This window comes from Canis aureus, chromosome 17 (assembly GCF_053574225.1).
Source record: "Canis aureus isolate CA01 chromosome 17, VMU_Caureus_v.1.0, whole genome shotgun sequence".
Classification (NCBI taxonomy): Eukaryota; Metazoa; Chordata; class Mammalia; order Carnivora; family Canidae; genus Canis; species Canis aureus.
Window position 1 is genome coordinate 28267041 of NC_135627.1, and position 24889 is coordinate 28291929.

Here is a 24889-nt window from a genome sequence, read left to right on the forward strand (position 1 = left end):
TTATTGTTCAACAATATTGAGTATATTTGCTACTCTGCTCCAAGAAAGCTCTGCTGAAAGTTGTGTGATCTTCAAGTTAGTGTAATGAAGAAGAAAACCCCTTGAAAATCTCTCACTTTGTCAGGACTGAGCTGAGGGCAGATGACTCACAGTATGGATTCAAGTTAAATCATTTAACCTTTTTTTCTTATTCAACCCATCTGGGAAGCTGAATACAAGCACTTCACTAGGAAACAGATGGTGCTCCAAAGCTAAATTTTCCCAGATTAAAAAAGAAGAAAAATGTGTTATAAGCACTAAAGGAACCAAACGTGGAAAAAGACCAGGGATTAAAAGGAAAAGAACTATAAACTGGATCAAGCCTTTTCCTCTGTAAAAAAAATAATGTAATACTTAAAAAAAACAGTCCTGTGAGATGACTTGGGGACAAAGTGAAATATTTCCCAAGTACCATATGTGTAAAGGTGGTCATGATTAATAGTATGTATGAAAAGTAAAATGCTCTCTTTGGCACATAATTATGTGTTCATTTACCTCTCTATCTCAGAAAATGAATATATTTACTTCACAGAACAGTTATCTACTTGACATCTGTAAAGTTAAATACTAATAAAAACATTTCCTGAGAAAATTTATGGGATTCATCTGATTATAGCTCTGATGAAATTTAATACATTGGACAAATGAAAAATATTTCCAACATGTTGTAGAATAACTCTTTTCTAATCTATTTCTCTCTCTATATATATATATATGTTTTGCTTATATATGTATAATGTATATAATATTGCTTGAACAAAATGCAGGCCATTGCCCTTTGCTAACGTTGGATGATTATAATGTTACTGTATATAAAAGTATATTAAATTCAAATGTGTATATACTGTATATAAAAGCTTATTAAATTCAAATCCATCTGTGCTTAAGTGCCAATATTTACATCTTTCATATTTTATGGAAGAAGAAATGTCCTGTTGTAGCTAAACTAAAGCTATATTGACGAATAAAGTAGAACATAACAGAAAGTATCTATACCTTTTTATTACCTGAATGGTTGTGATAAACTTGGGGGTCGTTAGCTTCCTATTTAAAATATGTAGTTCATAGATGAGGTTGAGTATGAAACCTGAGAAATTCACACTGTAGACTTCCAGATGCCACAGTATTAAAACCCAGACTGGACTTAGAGTCTGAGACTGCCTCCAAAAGGAGGTTCCATTGTGGTTGAGGCAAATGGTGCTTTCCTAACCCAATACAACCTTTCTTGACTAATTCTCAAAATCTTGTTTATAAAACAACAAACATGTACATATTTTTTCTTCAAAGAATCACTTTTTTTATTGGATTTGGGTCATCCTCCTGTTACTGAGAAATATAGATGAGGCATGGCTAAATGGCTAAGAAGCAGTGAAAATTAAAAGGCAAACTTCTGGTTTTAAGAAAAGAGAGTTCTATATGTCTCTTACTCTAATTTCCTATTGGGAAAAGATAAAAAACATTGAGTATCATTATGGCTTTTAATGTCCATAATAATGAATGTCCAAATAAATTCTCTAGTTTAACACAGCTCCTGTTCAAAGCAACAAATGCATCCTTGGGAATGTTTGCATAAGTAAATCTAATAGAAGCCCATTCAATCTCTTGAGACTTCCAAACTAATCTGTGGGTCCCTCCATTATTCTTTTTTGATGATACATATTCAATTATATTTATAAAATATTATAAAAACATATATTCAATACATTTGCATATTAGTCATTACATATATCCATATATACATTCTGACTACATTTACATAATTCTTTTCCTTTAATAGTAAAAATATTTTTCCAAAGAAGATGTACAAATGGCCAACAGGCACTTGAAAAGATATCCAACATCTTTTCTTATAGTTATCAGAAAAATGGTAACAAAAACCACAATGAGATATTATCTCACATTTGTGAGATTGACCAGAATTAAAAAGACAGAAACATAACAAATGTTGGTGAGGTCGTAGAGAAAAGGAGACCCTCATACACTACTGGTGGGAATGAAAATTGGTGCAGCCACTGTGGAAAGCAGTATGGAGGTTCCTAAAAAAAAGTAAAAATAGAACTATCAGGGTGTCTGTGGTGGTTCCATTGGTTAGGCATCTGCTTTCAGCTCGGATCATGACTCCAGGGTCCTGGGATCAAGCCTCACATTGGCTCTCTGCTCAGTGGGGAGCCTGCTTCTCCTTGTCCTTCTGCCTGCCACTCACCCTGCTTGTGAACATGATCTCTCTGTCAAATAAAGAAATAAAATCTTTTTTAAAAAAATAGAAGTACCATATGATCCAGCAATTCCACTTCTGGGTGTTTGTTGGAAGAAAATAAATACATCAGTTTGAAAAGACATTATGTACCCCAATATTCACTGCAGCATTATCTACAATAGCCAAGACATAGAAGCAACCTAAGCATCTATCAATGGATGAATGAGTAAAGAAGATGTAGTATCAATACAAACACACACACACACCATACACACACAATAGAATATTACTCAGCCATAAAAAGAATGGAATCTTGCCACTTGAGACAACATGGATGGACTAGATGGTATTGGACCAAGCAAAATAAGTTAGAGAAGAAAAATACTGTATAATTTCACTTACCTGTGGAATCTAAAAATAAGCCAAGCAAATGAATAAACAAAATAAAATGGAAACAGACTCATGGATACAGAAAACAAATTGTTGGTTTTCAGAGTGGGGAAAGGTTGAAGAATGAGTGAAAGAGAAGGAGTTAAAGATATACAAACTTCCTTTTGTGAAATAAATAGGTCATGGGTATATAATGTACAGCATAGGGATTACCATCAATAATATTGTAATAATTTTGTATGGTGATAGACAGTAACAAGACTTATTGTAGGCATCATTTTGTAATCTATAAATATTGAATTAACATGAGATACACCTGAAACTAATAGGAAATATTACATGCCAATTATACTTCATAATACTAGTAAAATTAGCAAGAACAAAATTAAAAGTTAAAAACAGAAACTATTGATATGAAGAATTCAAATTCCCAAATAATACTATATTTGTGATTCAGTTAAATTTGGAGAAAAAGGGGCTTACATTCCAATTTAAAAAGGATTCTTTACAAAGATACATCTGTTGCTGTACACAGACCTCCAAAGATTTGCATTGGCTCCTTGGCCTGTAAGTTTCTCACAGAAGAGATTCAGCTGTATTTGAAGGTGGTTTATAAAGGAAAATATCTGGAAAGTATAGGACCAGCATGCTGGCTCCTGGTACATCATATCCAGCAAGTTCCCAAGGCTCTGGTAGTACAAACCAATATGGCCTTCCATGGAGACACTTGGCCCTCTTAGGTGACACATATTGACTTTTCCCATCATTATCTCTAGTGTACCTACCTTCGAATGATCTCCCTTGCAATCTGAATATCACTTCCTTAGTAACAGTAGTAAAGTTTTCTTCCTTTCTTTTCCCCAAACTGATCCTGAGACGTGGCATGCTATTTGGGCTCCGTGTAGGTTAAGAATCATTTATAGTCAGAAGCAAGTCAAAGCTCAACACTGACATTAGGTAAGTAGTCAGGTTCACTTAAGAACAGTATATTTACATTTATATATTGATGGTCCAGAACAGCATATATACAGAGTATAAGCTCATATAAACACTTTTAAATCATTTCTACTCTCTTCATAAATCTCCGGTAAAATCTAGCATAAAAGCATTTTGTTGCTGTGTATCTATGATTAATGTTAAAAATGACTAATATTGTCCGTTGTTATCATTTCTCTCTGAGGATCAATTCTCTATATATACATTCACACATTCTATTTCCCTTCCTCATTGTACAGCAAGAAGTGCAGCCAAAGTGGATGTAATCTGAACATATCACAAACTCTAATTGGTGGCTTCAAGTTTGATGCACTCCACAGTTGCACTAACCTTATTAACTCCCAGTGGTTGGAAAAGGTCTCCAAATATGCAACAGATTTAGAAGGAAGATGGAAACTAAGCTCAAATTTTAAAGTCTGCTAGTTTAATGTCATTTAAGTTGCATCATTTTATTTTTTAAAAGATTTTATCTATTTATTTGAGAGAGAGAACAAGTGAGACAGAGAGAGCAAGTGAAAGCTGGGGGTAGGGACAAAGGGAGAGGAAGAGGCAAGCCCCTCACTAAGCAGAGAGTCCAGACTCAGGGCTCAATTCCAGGACTCCAGGATCATGAACTGAGCCAAAGGCAGATGTTTAACTGACTGAGCCACCCAGGGACCCCTAAGTTACATCATTTTAAAATAGATAACCAAACTTAAAGCCACTTATATGACTAATGGTTGTATCAAATGAGAAAGCATGCATGTCAGGGTATTCAGAAAATTGCTAATAGCATACTCTTAGCACACCATGAAGAAAAAGAAAGGAAACAAACATTTTTGTATATCTTCTATTTTCTAGGCACTATGCTAATAGCTTTTGTTTTATCATCTCATTTAATCTTCTAAATATCTTCTCACATATATATCATTATACCTATTGTACAAATGAGTAAACTAAAAGCACAGTGAGTTTAAACTACCCCATCTCTGGTCTGTATAGATCCAAAGCTCATATCCTCTCCACTATATTGTACCATTTTCCACAAGAAGGAGAAAACTTACATTTATATACTCCTTAATGCTTTTAGACCTCTTAAAGACAAATGTTTTTATCTTGACTTGCAAAAGCTCCTACTGCTGCAAGGACTTCAACAGTTCTCTTCAATTCCATGTGGTTCATTCAGGAGCATTGAGACTCCCCACAATTAGTGCATACAAGTTCTGAATTTCTACTCACAGCTTAGAGGAAGAAATAGCACAGATTTCCTCGTCTTTTATTTTTAATGCCTCTTAAATAAAATGACACTTCTATTTTTCAATATGGTGATTATTTTTATATGTTTTCTGATAATTTTAAATTTCTAATATTATTCTTAAATCACTATCTTGCTTGAGTTTTTGAGTGTAACTTTGTGATTAAATTTATTCTCTTAACTATTATGTGTCAAAAGAAAAGGCATCTAGGCTTCCATCAACCTGGCTTATTTGACTTCTGCTTTTTTTCCCTTTTCTCTTCCTAAAATTTTCTTTTCCCAAAGGAAGAAAATCTTGACTTGTTTTGAAATTTTCAACTAAATAGCTAAAAGCCATATAGCATTATTTGTTTTCCTATTGTAGCTTTTATAAACAATATTTCTCAACATCTAATGCAATCAAATGAACAATTATTGAATCATAAAAGATGGGAACAGTCTAATCTGAACTAGACTTGTTTAGAAGTTGACCACGTTAAAAAAAAAAAAAAATATATATATATATATATATATATATCAAAGCAAGGGTGCCTGGGTGGTGCAGCTGGTTAAGCGACTGACTCCTGTTTTTGTCTCAGGTCATGATCAAGGTCATGAGATCGAGCCCTGCATCAGGCTCTTTGATCAGCATGAAGTCCACTTAGACTCTCTCTCTCCCTCTGTACCCTCCACTGCCACTTACTCTCTCTCAAATAAATAAATCTTAAAAAAAAAAAAAGAATTAAAGTATCTCTGATGGTTCCCTTCCAACAATATAAGTGATATGCAAATAATTTGTGTATTAATCACATTTTGAATCAATATTACTCAGGGTTTTCTAATCTGGTCTTTGCACTAGTCCGTGTCATTAAAGGTTCTGTGGAAATAAGTTTTAGGGAAGTTCTCAGTACTCCATTGACCTCTGGAGTTTCATATTGTACCTCTATTCATCTATTTAATAGTGACTTTGAGAAAATCTGTTGTAAAGTAACTAATTTGTTTTGGTCATGAAATTCTTCTTTGGCTTGTTAACTTTGCCTGTAACTATTGCTTCTTAGAACAGGCATTGGGAAATTTTGGTGTAATCATTTGCAAGTGGAAATATTTTTGTGGGCTATAATGGTTGAAGTGCTCATTAATTTTGTGGATAAACGAAAAAAGAAATAGGATATATGTGTTTAAAAGAGACAGAATATCTAAAAATTCATAACCTTTGAGTTCATTACTCTAATTAATTATTCCTTAATAAAGAAAACTGGCAGTACTCAACTGCATTTTCCAATAGCTATTTTTGTTTTTTGGCAAATAAGTAACAGAGTTTTCAGACCAAGAAGACCTTCTAGATCTTAACCATTTTCAATGCAAGCATGCTGAACTCTTTGGAATGGTCTCTAAGGGCTCATTATCATTTGAACATCAAGAATTAAATCATTAAGGGGGGCCCGGGTGGCTCAGTCAGTTAAGCATTGGACTCCTGATTTCAGCTCAGATCATGATCTCAGGATCGTGAGATTGAGCCCTGAGTGTGGCTCCTGCTGGGCATAGATCCTGCTTTAGATTCTCTCTTTCTCACACATAGGCTCTCTCTCTCTCTCTCAAAAAAAAAAAAAAAAGGATCATTAAGGTAGGTATCAAGCTATGACTTCTATTGTGCTCTCCCCTGAGCCTGGCCACAAGGATTCCAACAGGGAGTCTGTTATAAATAAACAGATCTTTGTGGCTGTCCATGGTCTTAAATTTCTACACTCCTGTGTTAATTTTCACTTGCAAATATGGAAGGATAAGATCCAACTTCCTGTCCTTTTACTTGTTATCTAAAACACTCTACTCATATATGGGAATAAGAAATTGTGTGCTCTTTAGAGAACTCATTCAAGTGTCTATACAGAGCTCCAAAAATATCAGTAATAGGAGCACCTCGGTGGCTCAGTTGGTTAAGCTTCAGACTCTTGAATTCAGCTCAGTCATCATCTTAGGATCACGATCTCAGGGTCGTGGGATTGAGCCCTGTGTCCAGCAGGGAGTCTACTTCTCTTTCTCTCCCTCTACCCTCCCCCAGATCCTGCTCACTCTCTCTCTCAAATAATACATCTTTTAAAAAGCCAATACTATTAATAATCCATCCGTTTTTTCACTACAAACCTATTAAAATGACAAAAATTTTTTTTAGAAAAGTACTGACAGTACCAGATGCTGGCAAGAATGTGGAGAAACTGGACCTCTCATAAATTGCTGATGGGAGTATAAAATGTCACAACCACTCTAGAAATTTGTCAGTTTCTTATAAAATTAAACATATTTACCATGTGACCCAACAATCATACTCTTGGAGTTTTATTCTAGAGAAATTAAAATTATGTTCATGCAAAAACCTATCCATAATGTTTATAATGACTTTAATTATCATAGCCTCAAACTTGTAACAACTCAAATGTCCTTCAATAGGTGAAGGATAAACACACTGCAGTAATCCATACCATGAAACACTATTCAGTGATAAAAAGGAACAAACTATTATTATATGAAGAAACAAATGAACCTCAAGGCAATTATGTTGAATTAGAAGAAAGCCAACATCAAAATTTCGTATACTGTATGAGTCTACTTATATCATTCTTGAAATGATAAATCCATAGGAATGGAGAATGATCAGTATTTGCCAGGTGTTGGAGAAGGAGAAGGTATAGCTATAAAGGGTACCACAAGGAAGCTCCTTTGTGATGAGCTCTATATTTACTGTGGTGGAGCTCATATGAATCTATACCTGTGATAAAATTGTACAGAACTATATATACATGCACCAAAAAATAAGTACATTCAAAACCCTCTGGAATCTGAGTAAAACCTGTAGTCTAGTTAATTGTATTGTGTTAATGCCAATTCCTGGCTTTGAAAAATTATAATTATGCAAGATGTTGTCACTAGGGAAAGCCAGGTGATAGGCATAGGGAAACTCTCCACTCTATTTTTCAACTCCTAGAGTTATCATTTTTTCAAAATAAAAAGTGTAAAAAAAACTTTAAAACTTTCATCTGTTTTTTTAGAGGTAGGGGGTGGGAGAAATTGGTAAAGAGGGTTAAAAGTCATAAAATATCAAAATAATTAAGTCGTGGGGAAGTAATACAAAGTATGGTGACTATAGTCAACAATAGAGTAGGCATACAGAAAAATTGTTAAGAGTAGATCTTAAAAGTCCTCACCACAAGAAAAAAAAAAAAAAACCTTGTAACTATGTACGGTGGCAAATGTAAAGTAAACTAAGCATGGCGATCATTCTGCAAGACACACAAATATTGAATTGTTATGTTGCATACCTGAAACTAATATAATGTTATATGTTGATTATGTCACATAATGTTATATGTCAATAAGAAAAAATTTCATCTCTTTTTAAGAAGGTTTATGTCTTGGGTCACTTTTGCAAATTCAGCTATGTAAAAGAAATAATATGGCCAATCTGCAGTGTGGTCTCTGACTCAGAACTCTTGATCATTTTGCCCAACAATACCAATTCTGTACAGTGAAACTCAGAGGTAAGACTTATATTGATGTTTTTTGTTAAATGAAGCTCACAGTTTGGTTATCTTTGCCTCACAGACAGCAAATAAAGATAATTTTCAACTTTAAGTTTAAAAGAGATGTTATCTAAACATACTCTTTAACAACAATGGGATTTAACATGGAAGGTAAGGATTACACTGCAGTTTGGGGGACAATGCTCTTTAAGCTAAGAGGGAATTACTAACATTTTCCTTGGTACGAATGCATTCGGGGAAAAACTAAAATAAGATAATCACATAATGTGGACAATGATCTGATTAAACGCTTATGTGATTCAAAGTGTCAGATGTGTGATTCTGGGAGTGGCACATGGTGGGATTATCAGTGGAATTCTGTGAAAAGTTTTAAACTTCTTCTGGATGATTTGGAGGTCTAGAAATACAATATTGATAAAAATTAAAATGTCAGACCCATGTCTAGGATGTGGCATGAAATGGAACAGCCTTCTTGAGTGACCTCTAGAAAGTCATTTATATATTTATCTAAACTTGCCTTGGCCATATTTCCTTTATGGAGAGTTCTAGATGACTGGTTTAGTAGTGAAAAAAATACATAAATTGTTTAAAATAATTTTATCACAATCCAAATCATGATTAGATCTATAGCTATAAATGTTTCTCAGCTTGTATCATCTTAGTCACGCCAAGGCATTCGCTGTCTCTACTTTCCTTTAGGCACTTGCTCCCAACTTGTCAATTTGTTTTCCTGACTGTCCTACAGGGTTTACATATCTCCATCTTAATACATCAATACTGAGTTCATAGTTTATTCTTACAAACTTGTTTCTGTTTCTGGAGTCTCAGTCTTGGTGAATGGTGTGAATGTCCATCAAATTCCCAAGTTTGGGGATTCCTGGGTGGTGCAGCGGTTTGGCGCCTGCCTTTGGCCCAGGGCGCGATCCTGGAGACCCGGGATCGAATCCCACGTCGGGCTCCCGGTGCATGGAGCCTGCTTCTCCCTCCTCCTGTGTCTCTGCCTCTCTCTCTCTCTCTCTCTCTCTCTCTCTGTGACTATCATAAATAAATAAAAAATTAAAAAAAAAAAAAAAGAAGCCCAGGGCTCTGCCCCTCACTAGATATTGACCCTGGGCAAGTTTATTTAAAAAAAAAAAAATTCCCAAGTTGGAATACCCTTTCTTTCACCCAGCCCTGCATGCCAGTGTCACACACTGCCCACTCTGTCTCACAAACATTTCCAAACTCAGACTCTGCTGGTTATTAGAGTTGCCATGTTCATCTCAGCATGCCATCCCTCCTGTGTTAAGATCTTCACTGGCTCCTTAAGCCTGGATCTTACCTGTTCTCAACATAAATACAAAATAACCATTATGTGATGTGATAAAAGCGTTAGCTAATGCTACCATAGTAATAACGTTGCAATATATAAAAGTATTAAACCAACACATTGCATACCTCAAATCTACACAATGTCATATGCCAATTGTATCTCAATTAACAACAACAACAACACACTACCACCACCAACAAAAAACCCCTCCATCGGCCCCCTCCATTGGCTCCGTGTGATGTTGTATTTATTAGTTTTCTATGGTTGCCATGACAAATTACCACAAACTGAGTGGATTAAAACAACACCAATGGCTACCTTGCAGTTGTGTAGATCATAAATCTGACACAGGTCACACTGGGGGAAAATTAAGGCATGAGCCAGGCTACTTTCCTTCTTTTAGACTCTAGGGGAGAGTCAGTTTGCTGTTCATCTGACTTGTTGGCAGAATTCAGTTTCTGTGGTCATAGGACCAATGTCTTCATTTCCTTGTTGGCTGTGGCCCTAGAGTTTGTTCTCAGCATCTACAGGCTGCACATTCCTTGGTTTGTGGCTCCCTTCCTCCATCTCCAAGCCAGCATCATGTGGCCAAACCCTTCCCATGTTGTGTCTCTCTGACCATTCCTCCATCTCTCTTTGACCCAACTGTCAGACTTTCATCTTTCAATGACTCATGGAATTAGATTGGAGTAATCTAAAATAATCTGGGATAATCTCCCCATCTCAAGATCCTTAATTCTGATCACATGTGCAAAGTTTCCTTTGCCATGTAAGGTAATGTATTCATAGGTTCAGGGGATGAAGATGAATACATCTTTGGTAACCATTTTTCTGAGCTCACAGGTGTGTTGAAGTTTTAGGAAACCTAATAAGTAAATTCTCTCAGAACAGAAAACAATTGAGTGTGCAGGGCATAGAAATGTCAGCTTTATTGGTGATAAAGGTGACTGAGAGATGTGACTTTATTTTTTTATATTAAAGATTTTATTTATTTATTTGAGAGAGAGAGAACATGAGAGAGCAAGACAGTGATCGAGCACAAGTGGGGGAGGCACAGAAGGAGAGGGAGAAGCAGACTCACTGATGAACCGGGAGCCTAGATGCAGGGCTCCATCCCAGGACCCCAGGATCATGACCTGGGCTGAAGGTAGACACTTAACTGACTGAGCCACGCAGGCACCCCGAGATGTGACTTTAGATTCATGGCAAATGGCTTTTCTAATACTTTACCTCTAAATTAGACAGGTTTTCCCACCCAGCCACTGGCCAGTAGCAGCGGACAGAGCACGCTCCTGTGAGCACACCTGTGGAAGAGCAGTGTGAACTGTGCATAGTCAGCCCCAAATTCATCTTCCCCTGATGAACACACTTCTGGCCAAGAGTGTGAAAGGGATAGAGGGACAGGATGGGACAAGTTCTTCTCCATGAAAACAGGACAGAAGGAGACTAAAAAGTGTCCTTCATCATAGTCCACTGACTGAATCCACACTTTAAATACTGTATCTTTCAGGGTCAACTCCCACCTTCTATTTTATCTCTCGTCACTGCCCCCTCCTGAACCCTGTACTCCAGCATCCAGGTCTTCTCACTGTTCCTGTATATACCAATTCCTTGCTCTCCTATTTGCCATCTTCTCTACCTAGACCATCTCACTAGTCTTTGTGCAAACTTTTATTCATTCCTTAAAGGTAACATCACCTGTCTTCTCTGAACACAGCTCTGTAGCTCCCTCCAGAATCCTTTCTCTTGAGGTCATACCTCCTCAATGTCTCACATAGTGGTTGGATTTGGGGCGTAATGGAATCTCATTAAATGTTTTTGAATGAACTTCATGTTTTGCATAAAATTTATTCAAGAATTTCTGTTTGCCTTTCTGCCTTCCTTTTGAGGAAAGGGATTATGTCTCATTCATCTTTTTAGCCCTAGCACTGTCTCTATGCCTGATATATAAAATGTTCTGCATAAACTTTTCCTGAAAGAATATGTAAATTAATGATTTAATTAGTTCTGTCCAAAGCAGAATATATTATTGGAGACGTCTGGATTCTCTGGTCTATTAGTTGCTATTTTTAAAAGCAACTTTTGATATATAAATCAAGATCCCTTTTGTGGCCAACAAAGTCCTAAAGGAGCCAGTCTGAGGACATTCTCTGACCTGCTTACCAAACATACTTTCCTGGCTTGTTCCCTTATTTTGTTTTGACTTTATAGCTCATATAACCACATATGTAATACCATTCTAATGTTATGCTATATTATGTTATGTTATAGATTTTATATTATGTGATATATTGGCTTATTTCTTTTCTGCCCAACTATACTATAAGCCCCATAAGAACAGTGACTTTGTTTTACTCAATATCTCCAACAGTGCCTGCTACATAATAGGCATTAATCTTGTTCAATGAATGAAACGATGAATGAGATACAGTGGAATGAGAGAAAAAATAAGATTTTTGAAATCAGAGAAGACTGGGTTAAAATCCTAGTTCTCTGATCTTCCTAGCTGTCTGGCCTCAAGCAAATCATTTAACATTTAATAATATCTATCTTGCATGGTTGGTGGGATGTTGGCAATAATAAATGTAAAATATCTGGCACACACTAAGTGTTCAAGAAATGGTGGCTATAATTATGTCACTAGCTTTTATAGTTAAGAACATTAATTATGTTAAAATTATTAATGAACGGCAGCCTGGGTGGCTCAGCAGTTTAGTGCCACCTTCACCTTAGTGCGTGATCCTGGAGACGGAGATGGAGTCCCACATCAGGCTCCCTGCAGGGAGCCTGCTTCTCCCTCTGCCTCTGTCTCTGCCTCTCTCTCTGTGTCTCTCATGAATAAATAAATAAAATCTTTAAATAAATAAATAAATAAATAAATAAATAAATAAATAAGATGAGTTTCTTTCATGCTAACCAAGTATATCTTTGTGCACCTCTTAAAAGGGAATGAAATGAAATTCTAGGGTGCATACTCAATTGCTATCAGCAAAGTCAAGTATCTTTAACAGAGTATCATAATATCCACCAAACTTATTAAGAATACTATGAAAGGATTCTGAATATTCCCAAACAAGAGAAATATTTTGACATCATCCACAAAACTCTCCAAGTTTCCTATTCAACCCCTAGGACACTGGGCCAAGATGGCAGTTATAAGGTACCCTGGCCTCTGTAAGACCAAAAGGATTTTTTGGGCATATACAGGCTGATTCATCTAAGCCAAAAAAGAAAAGGAAAGCCTGGCTTTTCTATTTCTGGAATGTTTTGTTGCATCGGCATTTACTCTAGATTTTACAATAAATTCAATTACAGCTTTAAGTCAGATAATAATATAGTACTTTCTATGTTAACTTATCTTGCTGATTTTTAAAGTAATCACTATTTTATATCTGGTAGCTTATGGATTTCAACGAAATTTTGTACCCATTGTGTCAAACCTGTACTGTGCACAGCAGGTACCTCATCTTGATTAAATTTGTACCATCCTGTAAAACAAGGCTAGTTTTCACTCTTTGTTGTTGAAGAAGTTGTGGCCCAATGCAGTTGTGACTCTCCCAGAGCTGCAAGAAACAAAATCTGGTCGGTATATGATGTAATGGAAAGTATATAGCTTTTAGAAAAGTTTGATTCAGTTCAGATCTGTAACAGGCTGTGTGTCCTGGGTGGTTCTCCAATCTCTACCTTCTTCACCTGTAAAATGGGGTTATTGGTCTCACACAAAGCTTTTGCCAGCATTCAGATAAAAAAGCTACATATGTGGTCATCTCTAAATATAAGTACTTTACTCATTTTTAATATCATAAGATACATACATCTCTGACAGAGTTTAGTGGTCTTTTAATACACTTCCAGAATTTCCATGTGAAACAAATAAAACAAAAAAATAAGCACAAACCCCCAAAACATGTGATAGACCATTTCTCTGCTTTGTTTTATACTCCTGTGATTGAGTCTTTTTGTGTTCCCAAACCACTTTTAAAGGGCATACCCTCCTGCTTTACTGAATCATAATCAACTCATTTATTCATTCAACAGTTATTTATGAAGCACCTATTATAGAGCGAGACACAAGGCATTAGATTTGCATTACTGAATGAAATAAGTAAGGCTTTTATTCTCTTGGGAGAGCCAACACCACAAAATTGAATAATAAAGCAAAACAAAGTAGTAGGTATTTGCATTAGGATTTGAGATCTAGTGAAAATAAAACAGGGCTATGTATTACAGAGTTACTTGGGGCATAGATAAAGTGGTGTCTTAAGGACACTACTCCCAGGGAAGACAGAGAAGACCTCTCTGAGAAACCAACAAACTAAATCCAGGATTAGCAGTCAACTCAGTAAAAAACACAGCAAGGGTTGTGGATTTTGCTCTCTATTTGGTGGAGGATCACTGTGGAAGCTAAAAAGACAATGTTTTGTAAGGGCGTAAAACTGGAAACAATGAGATGAACTGGGAAGCTGTTTATTAACAGGAAAAGCAATAAATGTGAGAGCTTAGAAAAAGAGCGTGGGCCCTTTTTCAGGGAGATAATCAGGGAAGCTGTGTCTGAGGAAGACTGTTTGAGATGGACTGGAGTGAAGTGAGGGAGGAAAAGTATTTCAGGTTGCTGGATTAGGAGTGGTAGTGAGGCTGGTGAGAAGGGGGTGGGTGTAGGACGCAGAGATGACAGTCTCTGCAAATGGAGTGGATGTGGGGTGTCAGGGGAAGAGAGATTCTAAGACTTGAGTAGTTCCACTGACTCAGAGAAATCTAGGCAAGGAGAAGATTTTTGAAAGAATGGGTAAATCAAAAATTTGTTTTGTATATGAATGATCATTTTAATTATCTGTTAAACAGACAAAAGGTAATCTGTAAACCTTTAAATATAGAACCAATTGTAGCCTCCTCCTCTGTCATGGCTCCATTTTCCAAAGGCAGTCAAATTTTGGCTGCTACCCGCTACCCCCTGGTGTGAGAGAGAAGGCTCCTGTGCTGAGGACTCTGCTGAGAAAGAGCCCATCCAGAAGACACCTGCCCCAGATTGTGATGGTAGAAGACAAGATCGCAGCATAGGGGCTTTATTGTGGAGAATCAAATTTACTCAAAGTTTGAGGGAAAACCAGTATTTTCACGGAAACACAAATAAAGATTAAGTTATGGAGCAGAGTGAAATATTTGCATAGATTTTAAAGATGAAGTAAACGGAGAAGAAGATACAATACAAATACACATGCTCATGTGTATAACACTTTAGGGAGATAACTTCTACATAAATCAAAGGAAAGATGTTATCATTTTGAAAAGGAGAAAATGAGAATTATTGATTCTCACTTTCAGTTTTACTGTTTAAAAAGAGAAAAACTGATATGGTTTCACTCATATGTGGAATATAGGAAATAGTGAAAGGGCTATAAGGGAAAGGAGGGAAACTAAGTAGGGAAAAATTAGAGAGGGAGACAAACCATGAGAGACTCCTAACTCTGGGAAATAAACAAAGGGCTGCAGAAGGGGAGGAGAGCGGGGGAATAGGGCAACTGGGTGACAGGCAGTAAGGAGGGCACTTGACCAGATGAGCACTGGGTGTTATACTATATGTTGGCAAATTGAATTTAAATTAAAAATTAAAAACAAATAAAAAGAAAAATTGGAAGAGGCATTTTGTAAACTAGAAACCAAGGATTTGTATGGCAAACTCAGTTGATACTGACACATCCCCAGCACTCAGGTAAGAAACTGATTGATTTCCCAGCACAGTTTTTAAACACATAATTACCCTGTTTAATTAGCTATTTTCTATTTACTTTTCTTATCTCTATAATCATAATTCTGAGATCAACTGTATTGTGTTTCTACGATTTGGCAAGCAACCTACTAATTAATTAACCAACCCATTAGTTTTATAGGAGTAAAAGCAATCCAGGCATTTATTTGGCATCATATACAAATGAAGTTGATCACTTTTCATTGTTTGATTTTTACTGAATTTGATGATCTGCAACTGAAATATTAAAATACTTGGGGGCCTGGGTTTTAATCTTGTAAAACCTCAACAAATGTCACTGTCTGTCCCTGTGTCTGATTCTGTTGTGCCAGGCTTCCCAGGGGCAGTTTAGGTAATCTGTTATTCAGATATATCTGCAGTGCCAAGTTTCTATTTACACAGGAAAGGAAGTGATTTTGTATTTGTGCCCCTTAAAAGAAAAGCCTGAAGGACAGATTATGGTCAGAGCAGCAATGTTTAAGTTATTGAGGCAGAAATAACTTGGGCAAAAAAAAAAAAAAAAAAAGTGGTCCCAAGAGGATTAACACATTAAAAAAAATGCCTCCACTCAACCTCATTAGACAGTTCAATGATAATTTTTCTATTGTAAGTACCCTGCATTTTTATTCACAATGGTATTAAGATAAAAAGAATAATTATCTTTTCTTGCATTTTAACAAAAGATTTTACAATGACAAAATAGTTTACTGAAAATAGCAGTTGAGAGGTCTGTTATAATTCTATTGTTACTTTTAGAGCAGATGCCATGTCACATACAAAATGCCAAGACCACAGAAAAATATTTTTAGCTGTGTAAAAATATGTGACATTTAAGGAAGAAATGGTAGTGCTTTGATTCATTTGTTAATTGAGCACTTCAACATTTTCTATACACAATTGTTTGAAGGTTACAGAATGTAAAAAGGATGCAATCCTTGCTCTCATGCAATTTATATTTTTAGACAATTAAGATAAACTGTTCTTTATAGCTTCTGTGGGAGGCAAAAAGAGAAAGGCAGCTAGATCAAATGTATTCTTGGTACGTACGTATTCCTAGTATTTGGTTTTAATATGACAAAAGATAGCAGCTCAGGCTGGGCATTAAAGGGAAAAAAATAGCTTGAATGAGCAAAATGGACTCACTTGAGGAAAAGCTGGAAGTGAGAGAGAAACCTTACAGGGTATGAAAGAAGCTTATACAACCTTGAGGAGAGAGTAGATAGGGTTTTAAGAGGAGAACAGAAATGGTGTCGACTCATTGGCAAGTCTTTTTAACAATATTTAAGGTAGAGAAATGTAAGATAGGATATAAATAGATGACATGTTCAGAGCCTGTGGTCTAGACATAGATAGAGAACGAAAGCAGGTATTTACAATTTTTAGAAGGCTTAAAAACCTATCACATATGTATAGGTATATATATGTATTGGGTACACCGTAAATAGTACCTCAATAATTTTTAAGCAAAAAAAAAAAAATACTGTCATTTAAATGTAAGTTGTCTTCTCTCTTCCAAAATGAAGACTTGAATATAATTTTGGAACAGATTTTTTCATTGTACTGTAAAAAAAAACCCATAACATTGGAAGTGGATAGTTTAGGGAAAGAAGGAAAATGAACAACCACCATTCATGGCCTTAGGGAAGAGCCAGGTACAAAGAATTAAATCAAATATAAATCCTACAAACATAATGGCTGGTTGTTCAGTTTAAAGTTCTAAATTGGGTGTGTTGTTAGGAGCTGTAGTTCTCTGCAAATCTTATTTCTGATACATGTATATCCTTTCCTAAAAGGCGATCTAGACCGCTTCTACATGTGTATTGTGTCTTGCTCTGAGGAGGTATGTATAGGTTCTCTTGCCGAAGCAGCTACCTACTGATGACAGGTGAGGAGACCCTGAAATCTGAAAGACATAATGATCTGATGTTACCTTCAACTTATGGCCATCAGCTATAGACATTTACTCAGCCCACCTGGACAGAGCTAGGGATGTCTCACATGTAAAGATATTTAAAACAACATAGAATTTGGTAAATATACTAAATTTAGGTACTTTAGTACTGATACTAAACAATCATATTCTCAGACCTTTTTACAGACATTATAATCCTGGGCATAGAGCACGGTTTGTCTCTGCAGTGGGTAAAATAATGGCTCCCAAAGATGTCCAGGTCCAAATCCCCAGAGCCCATGTATATGTTTTGTTACATGATGAGGGGGAATTAAGGTTGCTAAGCAGCTGACCTTAAAATAAGGAAACTATCCTGGATTGCCAAAGTGGATCTGATGAGATTACAGGGCTCCTTTAAATGTAGAAGAGGACCAGAGAAGAAGATGTGACAATGGAAGCAGTGTCAGAGCAGTATGACGTGAGAGAGACTCAACCCACCACTGCAGGCTTTGGACATGGAAGAAGGTACTGCAAGTCAAAGAATGCAAGTAGCTTCTAGAAGCTGGAAAGGACAAGGAAACCAATTCTTTGCTAGAGACTCTAGAAGCCATGCCATGCTGGATTGCAAATTTCTCATCTTCCTAGGAGTCCCCAGAGCTCCTATCTTAAATTCCATGGGATGGAGATAAGCAGAACACCTCTATGATGGAAAGTAAGGCAGCTCTGGCATCATGGAGTTAGACCCAGAGTGAGGCAGAGAAATGCCTGAAAAGAGATCCCAAGGGGCATCTGGGTGGCTCAGTCTGTGAAGCATCTGACTCTTGATTTTGGTCCAGGTTATGATCTCAGGGTTGTGAGATCCAGCCCCGAGTTGGGCTCTGTGCTGTGTGTGGAACCTGATTAAGATTCTCTCTCTCCCTCTACCTTTTCCCTCCCTCTCTCATTCCCTCTCTAAAAGGAGAGAGAGAGAGAGAGAGAGAGAGAGAGAGAGAGATTCCAAGCCATGATCACAGACTTGTGAAGTTCTCTTTCATCCTCTTGAAAACTTCCAGAGTATTAACCATGACTACTCTTGGCTATGCAGTGAGAACCTGAGCATGCTCAGGAAAAAAACCACTTTGTACCTTCCCCCAAAGAGCAGTGAGGGCCATGGCAGTCAACAGCAGAGAACAGCATGTCTAGCAAAATGCTGATGCCACAAGAGGAATGTGTAGGAGTAAGATGAGGGCAGGGAGGGGGAAGAGGGTGGCATTCCTGTGCATTTTTTAGATGTTCTTAGAGAAAAAGCTGGGTGTAATATATGACAATACTCATCTGAGATCAGCCTCAAGTGATCATAATTTGGTTCAAGCAATAACTATATAAGATTTCTGACTCACAGTAATGAACAAAAATATGAAAGAAAAAAATTAAGTAAATTTAACTAAGCTCAAAAATGACATGGACAAAATGAACCTGAAACAGAATAAGCTGGAATTGAGGAACACATGAAGAAGTCAATGCCAAGCAATGTAGCCATAAACCAATAATCTGAAAATTAATTATTGATTCTTAGGCACGTCAAGGACCTAAACAGACATTTTGATAGCAGCCGCCCTTTGAATATTCAGACATAGATCCACACAAGTAGACATATATGGCAGACATGGCATTAATAGTCACTGAGAACTTTTAAATAAACTGCTGGGACAATATTTTTCTATGTGGGAAAATGTAAATTAAAACACTACTTCACACTGTATAAAAAATTAAGTTTGAAGTGAATTTAACCTATGAATGCAAAAAGCTGAAATTTAAATCTTTTAGAAGAAAATATAGGACAATATTGAATATGATGTTGGGCTAGAAAAAGATTTCCTAGACACAAATTTCATAAAAGCACAAAGATCAGAGGAAAGTATTGATAACTTTTTTTTAAAAGATTTTATTTATTTATTCATGAAAGACACAGAGAGAGAGGGGCAGAGACATAGGCAGAGAGAGAAGCAGACTCCATGCAAGGAAGCTGATGTGGGACTCAATCCTGGGACTCCAGGATCATACCCTGGGCCGAAGGCAGATGCTCAACCGCTAAGCCATCCAGGAGTCCCTATTGATAACTTTGATAGCATTGAAACAAAAATATCTTGAACAGCAAAATAAGCTACCAGTAAAATGTAAAAATAATAATTGTGAAAAAATAATTCTAAGCATAAAAATGAATATAAGGAATACATAAAACAACCAAAAAAGATAAAATGGACAAAGTTTTGAATAGCTATAATTCTTATAAATAAAAAGTTGATTATATATGGAGAGAGAATATGTATATTCAAAAGTCATAAATAATCAGGCCCATACATAGGGAAATAATAAGAAGATGCAATCTTTCAAATTGGCAACATGTTAAGCCTACCAATATCAAATGTTGTCAAGAATATTTGAAAATGGTAATTCTCAAAAGTTTATCGCTTAGAATAGAAACTGTTATAATTACTTTGTTGTTGTTGTTGTTATAATTACTCCACTTCTAGGAATAGAACTCTCCACTATATCCCTACCCTCCCAAAAAACCCTTGGTATGTACAAATAATTTTTACAATGATAATGATTTACTCACAAAATTATAAATTACTTAAATATTCATCAACAGTAGAATAAATTAAACAATCTGAACTATAAAATAAGTACAATATTACAAAGTGGGGATAAATGAAGTAGAACTGTATCTATTAAATGTACATTAAAAAATAGGCTACAGTAAGATATACAAATCTATTCATATAAAACTTTAAAACCTGCAAAGCATTGCTTTTAGGTATATGTCCACATAATAATAAAACCCAAGAACAAACGTGAGGAATCAGAAACATGGTCTGAAGGAAATATTTTTTAATTTTTTAATTTTTTTAAGATTTTGTTTATTTATTTATTCTACAGAGACACAAAGAGGCAAAGACATAGGCAGAGGGAGAAGCAGGCTCCCTACAGGGAGCCCAGTGTGGGACTCAATCCCAAGACCCTGGGATCATGACCTGATCCGAAGGTAGATGCTCAACCACTGAGCCTCCCAGGTGCCCCTGAGATTGGCATTCGAGAAGACTCTTCTTAGGGGCTCAAAGGTTGCTTTATATATGAAATAGTCCATGATTTAGCACTATGTTCTTGGCAGTATGTTCCTCTCAAAAACCTAGCAGGCTTATGATCTGTTGGCCTTGAAGCAAATATTTTTAAATGTTAAGGTTTGTTAAAGCCAAATAGTGAGTTTACAAGTATTTGTTAAATATATCTCTAGAATACCTTTTTTCCCAGTATGTCATAATTTTGAAGTTCAATAGAAAAAACAAAATAAAGATGACTTTACTTTGGCTCATTGATTAGTATATTTTAGATGCATGAGGCAGGAAGAGTACTGAAAAGGACTACATCTCATAGATAGGACAGCCTTGTGTCAATTACTCATATTATTAAGAACATTAAGAAATCATTTTTTAAAAGATTATTTATTTATTTATTCATGAGAGAGAGACACAGAGAGAGAGGCAGAGACATAGGCAGAGGGAGAAGTAGGCTCCATGCAGGGAGCCTGATGTGGGACTTGATCCAGGGACTCTGGAATCACACCCTGAGCAAAGGCAGACGCTCAACCACTGAGTCACCCAAGCTCCCAAGAAATCATTTAAGTGAAATATCAATCATATGACTAATTTTTCATTCAAAAGAACAATGATTTTGAAAGTCTTTGGGACAACTCAGGCTCACCAAAATCATAATTTTATAAACTGAACAAACGTAAGCTCCTATAAATCAGCATTGAGAGAGTGTTCAGTAAATAAGATTGAATTCTATTATGGTTTCATGCTTCATGGGCTTTGAAGAAAGGCTTTTATTTCAGTTTCCATGTTCCTATCCATTTAAAGCAAAACAATTTAAAGTCTTTGTTGCAAATCTTAATGCCAGACTATCAAGAGGACTGATTCAGAGAAAATAAGATTTAACCACAGATGAGTCAATATTTTAAAATGCAATAATAAAATCTGTATTCGTTTTTTTACTTATGCTTTTTGAAAGGACTGTTTAAAAGTGCACATTTTCTTCATATTTAATCTTCTGATTTCCCAATAAAAAGAAAAATTTATTCTAGAATTATCATCTGTATTGAAAACTTCCAGATAAATAAATTATACTACCTGTTCACTTACTCACTTTTACTGACTCTTTATTTTTTAAGATTTTATTTATTTATTCATGAGAGACACACAGAGAGAAGAGAGGCAGAGAGAGAAGCAGGCCCCATGCAGGGAGCCTGATGCAGGGCTCAATCCTGGGACTCCAGGATCACGCCCTGGGCTGAAGGCAGATGCTTAACCGCTAAGCCACCCACTTACTCACTCTTAACACTTAACATGGCATTTATACAACTTAAACTTATTCAAGAACAAAATTTCAAATTCTATTTTTAGGCCATGTCTGCTACTAGTACTATTATTTTAATCTTATTTGAAATTTTACATTAAATTTTGTATGTAAAACATCCTAAGATGACATGTATGTTCAATATAAAGTGAACAAAGCAAAGAAATATTGGTGATTATTTAAGAAAGAATATATGTACTTATGACATTGAATCTATCAATGAACAAATACTTCTAGGGACCTACTATCTACCCAGGATTGAAAATAATAATAATAAAAGATTTATAATATAACTCTAAGTTAGAGTTCAGGGTGCTAAGCCCAAGTGGTAAAGCCTGGAGTCTTTCTCCATTGCTAATCAAGAAAATGCCAGATTTATTTAAAAAAAAAAAGTTTACATTTCTTGTCTAATCATTGGCATCCCACTTACAGACTTGTGTTGGGCATAAGTTAACAACATAATGCAGCTTTATATCAGGGTGAGAGTAGTCATTACAGTTAGAAGACAAGAAAGGGCACAGATAGTTGTTCAGAGTGGCATGTCTAGAAACAAAGACTGCAAGGAAGGTTCCATTTAAGACCATGAAGGAAGGGCTTCTGTAGGTACTGGAGGGAGAAATGTTTGTTGTGGAATGAACTTCATGCTAACAGTTTCCATCTCAAATATTGTGTAACAAAGCGGGATTATTCTTGAGTCAATATTAGAAAACCTTCATGATTCACCCTGAGAACTGAAGATAACTATTGGTGGTCAGTCCTGACTCTATGAGACATAATCGCTTCATCCGCCTTCATTAGAACCACCATGTCCCTCCTGGCAAACTCATTTCTCTCCATTTAAAAGACACAATGTTATCATTGGCAGAATTATTGATGACCAAAAGAAAAAAAAAATACAACTCACAGGAAAGCCCAAATAGACTGACCACTCATTCAGTCCAGCAGCAACACTGAATGGTGCTCCAGTCATTGGCACAGGAGAGATTTTAGAGATGGCCCAAAGTCAAGGAAAGATAATGAAGGATGCAGTTCAACTCTCATGCTCAAAAGAACTCAAGTATAGAGAAAAGTACATAATATAATAGGCACACAGGTTAAACAGATATCATATTTTGCTGTATTTGAGTTAGAGCTGTCTCATTAAAAACAAAAACAAAAACAAAAAACCAACCAACAAACAAACAAACAAACAAAAAAACAAACTAAAAAGCCACAGAGTTCAAGCCCCTTCCAAACCCTTCACTGCTATTAATTTTCAGTATTCCAATACGGTCTGTGTACTAGCCATGCATGTATTCATGTGTATCCTACCCATAATTCTTCTTTTCACATATTTTAATTACATATTAGAATCAGTAAATGAAATAACAATTGTCTGAAATAAGAAACATGGGTTTCTTAAAAAAACATAAATTTGTTTAAAAGAAGGAGGAAAAGGACAGGAAAGAGGAAGGAAGAAAACATCTTTGGATAATTGACACATTGGTGGGTAGTTTCTGGGCATAATTGAAAATGTGTCCATTTTAGAGGCCTACTAAAACATCTAAGCCTCAGAATTCTTCTAAGAACTATTTTAGGTCTCCAAACAGAAGAGATATTGAAAGAGAGAGAAGAAATAAGGATTTTTTTGTTGAGAAAGGAGATAGAAGAAAGCTTTAAATTTCAAGGTTTTGGAAGGACCTTATTAGAAGTTTGAAGTTTAGTTATACATTCTTTGAAACTAACTGCAAACTTTGGGAAACAGGTAGGTCAACTTGATATCAATGTAAACTTTATGGAAGCAATTCTAGCAAATCAAAAGGTGTTCAGAATGCTTTGAGTTCATACTACAGTATTCAGTCCAAATCAGACCCAAGCCCCAGGGACTGAAGAGCAGAGAAAAGAGAAAAGTCATCCTCTAGGAAAAATATCTGCATGGCAAAGGGCTAATGCCAACAAAAGTAAAGTCCCACTGAAGAGAGTTATTCAGTAAATCCCTCCCTTAATCATGCCTTTGAGTGACCTCACACAACCATGTCATTTAAATGTCATGATGAATAAGAGAGTGAATATACTGAACCAAAGTATTTCATTGAGGCACTAAAGTTACTTAGATACTTGGAAATGATATGATACTGTGCATGTTGATAGGCTACCATTACATTTACTAGGATACTGCTTATCAAAGAATCAATTACTTGAGCAAGGAGGGCAAATATGAACAAAAACTATAAACCTGAATTAGTAAACCTATTTTTGTATTGCACATTAAAGTCCAAGATATATTTCTTCTTTATCAGAAAGATTGTTATCCCAAGTAGTAGAGTTTGGGTGTGGTTTACTGGTGTGCTCTTTTCTGGGCTCGACAAACATCTGTAGATGAAGATTTTCTTGAACATTTTAGTTGGCATTATCGGCTCAGATGTGTCCACCTCAAATTCATATGCTGAAGCCTTAATCCCCAGAATGTCAGAATGTGACTGTATTTGAAGAGAGGGTCATTAAATTGGTAGTTAAGATAAAGTGTCGTTGGGGTGGGCCCTAATCCAATATGACCAATGTCGTTTTAAGAAGAGAATAGGATATGTATGCAGATGTGAGGACACAGGGATATGGTCATTTACAAAGTGAGGAGAGAGGCCTGAGAAGAAATTGATCCTGCCACACCTTGATCTCAGATTTCTAGCCTCCAGAACTGTAAGAAAATAGATTTCTGTTATTGAAACTATCTGGTCTGGGTTACTTCATTATGGCAGCCTTTACAAACTAACACAGTTAGTATCTACTACCTTTAGGTTTCATGTTTTGTGGCCACTTAGCCATCCTACAAGTCAGTTACAGACCAATGCATCTTCTTTCTGTGTGTTAGTAACAATGTCATGAATCTAGAAAAGTTGTAATCTCTGTGTTTATTAAGGGGTAAAACAGTATTTTAATTAGAAGACTCTCCAAGATAGCCAGAAATACACACTAACTTCTAACACTAAATTCTAGTTCTTCCTTCAATCCTCAAAAAGGGGTGATTGGAATAAATGAAAAAAAAAAAATCCTATACCTAATATTAACCCTGTTTCACTTGGTCATTGATAAGAAATAATATAGATTCACTCTAGGTAATAGCTCTTTTTGAAATTACCACCTGTTTTATCTGTAGTTGGTTGGTTTATTTGTTGTTTGTTTTAACCAGGTACAGAA

General features: G+C 36.0%; 1 long non-coding RNA gene across 1 annotated transcript in view; it reads right to left on the reverse strand.

The window, feature by feature from the left end:
• Nucleotides 1-1314: 1314 nt before the first annotated feature.
• Nucleotides 1315-24889, reverse strand: part of LOC144287493 (uncharacterized) — a 78960-nt gene continuing 55385 nt past the window's right edge. Inside the window, exon 4 of the long non-coding RNA XR_013355278.1 lies at nucleotides 1315-2264. This is a non-coding gene — a long non-coding RNA (uncharacterized LOC144287493). The remainder of the gene's footprint in view (nucleotides 2265-24889) is intronic.